At 38.5% G+C, this 9642-nt stretch overlaps 1 pseudogene; it reads left to right on the top strand.

The window, feature by feature from the left end:
• Positions 1–1268: 1268 nt before the first annotated feature.
• Positions 1269–4982, top strand: LOC137747808 (anthocyanidin 3-O-glucosyltransferase 5-like; annotated as a pseudogene).
• Positions 4983–9642: the final 4660 nt, after the last annotated feature.

Here is a 9642-nt window from a genome sequence, read left to right as displayed (position 1 = left end):
CAATCTTAGACTCTTGACTACAAATATTTAGTACATCAAAACGTGAATCGTGTAATGTTTAAGTAATGTTTGTATATTTATCTTCTTTTGATATTAATTTTTAATGATATTTGATATGAAAATAGAACTTTTTTTGTATTTAGCGAATTCTTTTTTATACAAATCAATATACAAAGAACCAGAGATCAAAGAATTTTAGGGCCCCACTTCGAAGGCTCGCCTAAAGCCCCCAAATTCTCAGGGCCGGCCCTGGATGCGATTCAATAAACCCAGTCGCTTTGGCGCTCCTCCAGTTGCTCCGCCACTACCTCTTGTACCCAAACCAACGTCTCGCGCAACATCATGCGTTGGAGGGAGACGGGGGTTGGTGGTGATTTGAGTTCAACATCGTTCTTCAATTTGAATTTTACTAAAGCTTTGAAAGTAATTGAATTGGGGTTTTCGTTTTGATTTGAAAGAACTAAACTTTAGAGTTTGAGAGTGGAGGATTGAATTGAAAGATTGGGTTTGGGGATGATTTGATCGGAATATTTTGTTGTTTTGATTTGCAAGGGTTCTGGGCTTTTTCCTTCTTCTTGTTGTTGTTGTTTTTTTATTTTTTATTTTATTTTATTTTATTTTAAATAAATACTTTTATTTATTTAATTATTTAAATATTTTTAATGACACGTGGCCCCCATTCATTGTACATATAGGCGCCACGTCAACAGTTAATGGCAGACTTAACAGTTTGACTAACGGATGTATGAGATTGTCCCAAAATTAACATTTTAGATATAACTTTGGGACGAAAAAAACTTGATGTATTAAATATTGAAAATCACGAAACATAAAAATAGTAAACAGAGATTAATCTAAAGATAAAATAGTCTGGAGACTTACTGCTTTCTTTGTCAGTTAACATCTATCATCTTTTGGTGAACCTGGGGCCAAATTTCCACTCCACATTAAAACAAAATTACAATTAGGTCACGCACTGGATAAAGTTTGTCAACTGCTTTTTGAAAAAAATACCAACTACCAGTCCTCATTTATTGCTTCTTTGTAACAAAGGCAAAAACAACTCTAAACAATCTGTATTTAGAAGGGAAAAAAAAAAAATACTTGAAGACTAAACGAGTTTTTTACAGCCACAATAATATAACCTTTATAAAATTTAAATAAAATAGTAATGTCACTTGCAACGGATTCAGGATTTTAATATTGGGTACTCCTAGTTAAGGTACATTAGACGCTAGCCGAGCAGGTTGTTGAAGCCTACCGCCGAGATGGGACATAGGTAGATTTAAGTAAGTTTATTATATATCATATAAATAAGTGTCTATTTACACTTTAAAAAAATTAACTATACTTGTATTGAAAATTTGGGCTTGTTATTTAACATATAATGTACAAAAAATATCACAATTTTTGCTTAATATTTTAGTGAATTTGATGGTATTAGATGAAGTTCAAGTGATTACAAGTTCCTAGTACTTTACAAAATATTTTTCGTAGGTCGTATGAATTTATAGTGAATTTAAAAATAAAAAAAAACTGTATCAAACATATGGTATAAAAAGTATTGGTTGAGCATACACCGTCTCTTTATTAATTTAATATTAGGTGTCACAACCTAATTGGGCAACAAATCAAAAAAGAAAAGAAAAATGGGGAGTTGGTCAATGGGAAATGGAGCAAGAAAGTTTTTTTTTCTTTGTTGGAACCAAGGTTTAAGAACAGCAGAGTCATGGTGGTCTTTTCTGTGTTTCTCCTCGTATGAAATCAGATATTTCTTCTTGGTTTAAAACTTCTGTTGCATGACATTTGTATAGTCTTGATAGTCTTCTCTCTTTAACCATCTATCCAAATCGTTGGGTGGTCATTGAAGGTCTTCACATGTGCTTCCTTGGGAGCACTCGGATCCTGAGTGAATCCTCCCTAGTCACTTGTATAAAACATCGAAATAAAATAACAAATGAATTTTTTTACCAAAAACATAAAATAAAAATGATTGTTTTTTTACCAAAAAAAAAAAAAGAAGAAAAAACAATGATTGCTTTTTACCAAAAAAAATAAAATAAAATAACAATGATTGTTTTGATTCAATTGAAGCCCCCACGTACAAGTCGCAACTGAACTTGGTTTCCCTATTTAAGCCCAAGCGGTGCACTAAAGGCTAAAGCCATTGCTATCCGTCTACCGTGAGCTCAAAGCCACATGCAGCCATACTTTGCAGCCCAGGCCTGCGCCACCTCATCCCCGTCCTCGAGCTCGCAAAAAGACTTGTCATCCACCGGAACTTCACCGTGACGACCTTCCCCATCCCATCTCCTACTTCCAAGGTTGAGTGTGAGCTCCTCGAGGCAGTCACCACCCCCAAGTTTTGTGACATTATTGACCTCCCACCGCCCGACATTTCCGGCTGTGTTGGCCCTGATGCTGCTGCCTTTGCACTCCTTGCAGTCATGATGCGTGAAGTACGACCTGCGTTTCGGTCAGCCATACTTGGAATGGAATCTTCTCTTCGTCCTACAGTGCTTATCGTGGACTTCTTCAGCGCAGAATCTCTGTCCATCGGCTACGAGCTAGGGATTCCCAAATACTCTTACATTGCTAGCAATGCATTGCTCGTAGCTTTGACTGTCTACGTGCCAGTTCTTAATAAAACAAGTGGATGGAAAGTACGCGGACCAGACTGAACCGCGGAGAATTCCGGGCTGCAAGCCGGTTCAGCACGACGACGTGCTTAACCCGATGCTGGACCGGAGTGACCACCAATATTTGGTATACGTAAGGATAGGTACTATAATTTGTCGAAGAGTGATGGGATTTTGATGAATACATGGGAGGACTTGGAGCACAAAACATTACATGCATTACGGGGCGAGGCACTCTTGGGTAGAGTGGCTAAGGTGCCAGTTTATCCTATGGGATCATTGACGAGGCCGGTCCAATTGGCCGCTTACCGGTCCAAGGGAGGAGGGCTTGTTTTAATGGCTGGACAAGCAACCCTGTGAATCTGTGATATTTGTGGCATTAGGGAGAGTGAGGGCAGTGGCGAATTCAGGATTTGTGGGATTGGAGGGAGAGTTTTTGGGGGGGGGGGGGGGGGGGGGGGGGGGTGGGGGGAGGGACTTAAAGAGTGCAAGATTCAAAAAAATCACAACAATCAAATCCTTTCATAGTAATTTCTTCCATGGTTTATGAATACAAACACATTACAATAGTTGCCGACAATATTTCATACCATGAAAACTTTGCATAATAGGTTCATTATAGTATCTTTATATTAATTAATTGTATAATGCGAAGAATAAAAAAAATCTTAGATTCTTAATCTTAGAGTAGAATATACTATATGAGTATATGACAAATAACTAATTAAACCAATCAATGCCAATAATCATATAAATTATTCAATAAACAAAAATTCAATTAATCAATATCAATAATCAATTAATCTATAATCAGAAAGTCAATTTTTAACCTAAATAACAATTTCATTTATCAATAATTATAGAATTTCTTATCAATAATCTATAATTAATAGTCATTAACCATGTTGATCAATTACTCCATGATTCTATATAAATTAAACAACATTTTGTATTAAATAATGAATTAGGGTTAGGGATAATATAAATTTAGAAATTAAACATTTCATCTAAAAATTTGGAGAGAAATGGCCAACCAAACCAAAGGATGGTGCTTGGAAGTTGGCAGCAAGGAGGTGGCTTGAACTTTGGAAGCAAGGAAGGCTAACAGGATGTTGCTTTTGGGATATAGGACGCTACTACTCTCCGATTGGTTTGAAAGTTGGAAGGTAAGGGGTCTAGGATAGTGAAGGCAACGAGGGACGAGTGGTCTCCTTTAATTATTTATTTTTTTTTAACTCAATAACCCAAACGATATCATCCCACTGAAGGGAGTTTTTAAATTTTTTTAACCAATGTCAAAGCAACGTCGTTTTGGCCTGGTTTTTCACAAAAAAAAAAAAAGAAAAAAAAAAGAAAAAAAAAAAGGGAACTTGCGTGCAGTAGAGTTGCACAACAGCAATGAACCCAGAAAACATAGACGAACTTCATCACTTCGGACGGGACCAGAGGGGAGGAACCACCGCTCTTGGGCTTGATTTTCGCCGAGGGGAGGGACGGACGCCACTCCTCGCCCCTATGTAGCTTCGCCACTGAGTGAGGGGGGGACCATGTCCTTTGAGCAGATGACAGAAATGGCTTGGGGGTTGGAGTTGAGTCAACAAAGATTCATTTGGGTTGTACGACCACCATCTAAATCCGTAGATGCTGTTTTTTTACACTTTAGGTAATTCTCAAACTTACCTAATATATATCACTAAATTTTAATTGTTATCTTTAGAGAAAAAAAAATCTTATTAGTGTAATGTATTGATTTACAATATTTTATGCATTATCGATATTGTGTTATATTTGATGCTTTTATTTACATTTAGTACCTTTATTTAAGGAAATGGAGATGATGACCCATCAACCTATTTGCCAAAAGGATTCTTGACCCAGATCCATGACGTTAGGTTGGTTATGCCTCTTTGGACCCCTTAAGTAGACATTTTAAGTCATCCATCAGTAGGAGGATTTTGGTCACACTGTGAGTGGAACTCAAGCCTCGAGAGCATCAACAATGAAGTGCCGATGATCGTTTGGCCACTCTATGCAGAGCAGAGGATGAATGCTAAAATTTTGACTAGGGAACTTGGTGTTGCCGTCAGATCAAAAGTGCTACCATTGAAGACGGTGGTTGGGAGAGAAGAGATAAAGGAAATGATGAGAAAGATCATGGTGGACAAAAATGGTCAACTAATAAGAGGTAGGGTTAAAAAGCTTAAGTTTAGTGCTGCCAAAGGATTGAGCGTAGGTGGTTCATCATATAATTCACTGTCTCAAATATCAAGTGGCAATCAAATAAAATGCTACGAGAGTTGCAGAAATATTGATGAGGACCACGACTCCTCACTCCCTATTTGACTCGCACATGCCCTTCCCTCTCCAACACCTCATAACCCGACGCACCTCCCTCTCATGATCCCTCATTATCGGACTCGGATCCCAACGCGATTTCTGATTTAGGCTCTACATCCACCTATCTTCCCAAACCCGACCCACCTCATTCCCTGATCCCTCCCTACCAGACCCGATCTTTGATAGGGACCCATTCCGTAGGAATGGAGAAGAAAAAGAAAATGCAGCTAAAGCAAGAAATGAAATAACAGTTTTTTTCATTTGTGCCCTTCCCAAATGGTAAAAGGAGGATTATATACAACCCTAGAGGAGGTGTGCCCTGATTGGAGCACATCTCCACCCTCACTACTGTTTGATGAAATCAACTACTACTAGGATAAGACAAAATACCATGAAGATATCAACCCAATAACTAGGATCCTAACATTTCCTCCCCCTTAAAATAAGGCATGTCATCATGCCGTCAAGTTGGTATGTAGAGGCTTGCGCTGCTTGTGCTCCTAAGCCTTGGGGTTCCAAAAGGAAACAATTAGCATGATAAATGCTTTCAAAACCAGTGCAGTGGGACTCGCCAAATAGACCACAAGTCTAGCAAGCATGTAATATAGCCAATTTTTGCCAAACAATAGACCCAAAGAACCAAAAGACTTGGAAGAATTAGAGAAGATGGCAGGCCATTGGTGGAATACAGAAAAGCTGACACTATGATGCCATATCAGAAAGTGCCTTGTTGTAGCCATAATCCATGAAAGTTTTGATATATAATCAGTGCAAAGTGACAGTGGATTTGTGCCGCACGTCTCAACTGTCATATTGTACTTCAATTGGTGAGATTCATGCAACAAAGTAAACAAGAGAGAATTCAGAGGTCCAAAACCAAAGAATGCTGGACAAGAACTGAGTGTGACTCGTTGGATACAACTGCTAGTTCCATTGGAATCTTCAAAACTATGAAATTGGAGGCATTAAGAAAAATGATTGATATCCCTGAAGTCGTATAGTAAATGTCGGTTGGGAAAAGTATGTGGTCTCTGAGTGCCCACCTTAATTGGTCAGCTTCCACAAACTGTAGATAACCCCGTGAGCTAATATATAAGAGGTGAGGAACTAATAGCTCTATCGGGACAATGTTTCCCAGTAAAACATCCATCCACACAATTAATGAGACGAACACGTTACGATTCCAGACTCGATTATCATCGAAAGAAACTTTTGGAGTAAACCAATAGCTCATGCAAGTGATATAAGTAGCAGCAAATGAAATAATATTGCTAACAATAATAGTTTCCAGCTTATACATTGAAAAGAGCGCTAAAGCCACACACGCAAGCACCGCATGTGTGTAGTCATTCCAATACTGCAGAATCACATAAGTGATCCAAGTCACATGCTCAATGAACATTAATAATCCAGAATAGCGTTGTGTAAATATCCTATAGGCTATGGTGGCTGATGTAAGATAAATACAAAGCAGAAACTGTGCCTAAAAGGAAGGGCTTAAACCAAACCCGTTCTCCGACAGCATTAGCATATGATTGAAGTAGAACTTATGAGCAACAACATCATTTCCTATCATAGTCCAAAGACAGGTACAAATTGAAGAACAAATCAACGTGTATCCAAAAAACTGTTGTCGTATTTCAACAATTGGGATAGCTGCATCTTCTTCTGCCAGCATAGTGTCAAAGATAACTCCCCATTCAGCACCAGCTTGGGCAATCTCAAATAGATAGGAAATTCCCTTCAAAGATGGTCGAACTGAAGTCTTAATTGATTGGAGACGACAACAAACAACTAAACTGCAACCCAAATTCTTATGCCTCATGAATGTCCATATGAACCTCATGTCTTCTTCTGCCATTCTGAAAAGCCAACACGTAGCTATCAAGAAGGCTTCCCATATGACATCAAAAAAGTCATTAGACCACGGAGGAGTGTGCTTCTTTTTTCGGCCATGAAGCAGTTGGCTGCCCATTGTGTTCGTAAATAGGTACCCCAAAAAATAGATAGGAGGAGAGACAATATGTGTGTTTCCAAGGATAAACTTTATAGCATAAATGTTGTAATCGGAGACAAGTAGACAAACTGATGGCATAGTATCAATCATATGTCTAGATAAAGTAAAAGTGGAAATTACTTTAGTCAAACCACTCATGAAAGGGGAGAAAACACCATTGGCCATCAAAATTAAATTATTGTGCCAAATTGTAGAACAACGCATGTAACCTCTAGCAGAGTGATTAATGTGCCTTCGGTTATCAGCAAAATTGGAGTGATAGTGTAATGTGCCTTCGGTTATCAGCAAAATTGGAGTGATAGTGGAGCCGGAGGGCCTTCAACATCTTGGAACTATCATGGGCACTCTCCGAAGCCATGAAAAAATGGTCATCAAGTTCCATAAATATCTGCAGCAAATTCACAGGTCTCTTTGGCCCCGCCGCCTTAGGCTTCTTCAGGCTCTATCCAGTGGACCCACCAGGAACCTCACAACCGGGAACATTTGTACAAACAATAAGGAACGTAGCTATAGTAATATTAGCGCCATTGTGCTATCTAGACCAGTTTTCTGCATTATTTGTTTCTAAATTGAAATCAGAACAGTGGAGCTGGATGGCAAGACAACCCAGTTGCTCAATTAAGGCTTTCTTTTTGTACCGCTCAATCTCATAAAGCAATGGTCCTCTTATGTTACTAGACATTGCTAACAAGTGCAAAAGTTTGTGAACATCAAAGAGATTATCCATGTGCTTGCCCTCCTTGCACTGAAAATAGAGTTACAGCTTTACAGCTTGAGCCAATGCATCTTTGGGATCCCATACTGGCCGAAAGTCAAGGTTACTAGTGAACAACACTAGGAAATCAACATGTAAATTGACAGTCAAGGCACCAAAATTGATGTCCCGTTGATCCTTAAGAGGGAATATGAATTCAAAATAGGTGCTTCTAAAATCCACACACTCGCTCTTTGGCATTTCAACAAATAGTTCTAATGCATAAAAATATATCTTATGACGATGTTTCATATTGGTTTCCTGGTCTACTAGTTGAGAGAGACCTATAGATTCTTATTATTGAAGGTCCTTGAGGATATGTTTTATGTAAATTATGTATTCTATCGGTAAGAACTATGAGACATGATTTGATAATTGGTCACAGGCGACAATAGATCGTGATGTCTCGATGTGTGTGCAAGATAATCATAATGTGGACTCCAGGTGAGTGGGTCTTTTTCTTTCATAGGCATATAATTGATAGTTACACAAGCACTTCTATAATGATCTATGCTTGTTACCTACAATTAATCATTGCGAACTACGAATGGCTTGATCTTTGTTTAGGGTACGTAGGCAGTCTAAAAAGACGTTAGATGCAACCATATAATAAATGAGATTAAATAATTGAGACAATAGCCTTGTTTAGTGAATTGAGCAATGCGATGGACATTGGTGGGAATTGTGAGATTTAGCTTTATGATTTGGTGATTAAATGTTGATCATAAATCAATGCGTGAAGAATCAAGAAATTGAAGTAAGGAAAGGTAAGTAATGATAGTTAATGTAACTAGGGTCTAATTGGGCTTATCACTAATGATTACTCTCAAAAGTAAATAGTTTGGGAGTAGAGTGTTATTGATTGTACATGTTACGCCGTATTATATATTTTGGGAATATCATGAAATGTTTGGGTTTAGATTGCATCATGACATATTCATATGGATATTACCTGGACCTGACTATTGTGAATGCTTTAAAGTGCTATATGACGCCGCGGACGCCCAGGTAAGCCTCAGGTGAGTACATGTTGATGTTAGTGACGTTAGTGAGTATGATTGTGTTGAGATATATTATAGCTCATAAACTTGCACCTCGGTGTTAGTGCTCCCGCCCGTGGCCAGGGCACAGTCCTTCACGTGATGTTCACCTCCCGCACCTTACGCTCACCTTGGATCCAAGGTAGGTGCACAGTCCTGTCGTACAGACCACTTTAGGTGGTTCCGACTCGTAGGTGACCCGCGATTATTCGCACAGTCTTCACGTGATCGTAGCACTTGAGCATATTTATTTATACCCAGTCTTGTCGTACAGACCACTTTAGGTGGTTCCGACTTGTGTGCAGGTATACTTATTGAGCTATTGGCTAGCATGATTGATGAGATATGAATAAGTCGTACAGGTCACTATAGGTGACTCCGACTTATATGCTAGCATGATTGATGAGATATGGATAAGTCGTACAGGTCACTATAGGTGACTCCGACTTATATGCTAGCCATGATTGATGAGATATGGATAAGTTGTACATGTCATATTAGATGACTCGACTGATATATCATTTTGTATTGATTAAGTTCATTTGGCCTACTTATTAATGCATGGTGGAGTTGATGGTAAACCGTGGTTTTGGCCATTTCTAAGTATGGTTTGGATATATGTATATATGTTGTATTGTCTTATGGAAAACAATACGGGTTTTACATTTAGGAGCATTACTTTTAGAGAGGTAATAACTTTGGGAAGCTTGGTTTTATTACTCACTCACACTCTCTGTTTGGTGCCCTCCAGGTTTTAGCTGCTGAGTTTGTATCGACAAGGATCTGTGGCGAATCTTAGTATTGATGAATATTTTTGAGGGTATGATTCTTACCCACACTCATGTACCTTACTTA

Source organism: Pyrus communis, chromosome 10 (genome assembly GCF_963583255.1).
Source record: "Pyrus communis chromosome 10, drPyrComm1.1, whole genome shotgun sequence".
Lineage (NCBI taxonomy): Eukaryota > Viridiplantae > Streptophyta > Magnoliopsida > Rosales > Rosaceae > Pyrus > Pyrus communis.
The sequence above is the reverse complement of the archived record's forward strand: the minus strand, read 5'-3'. Positions and strand labels throughout refer to the sequence as shown.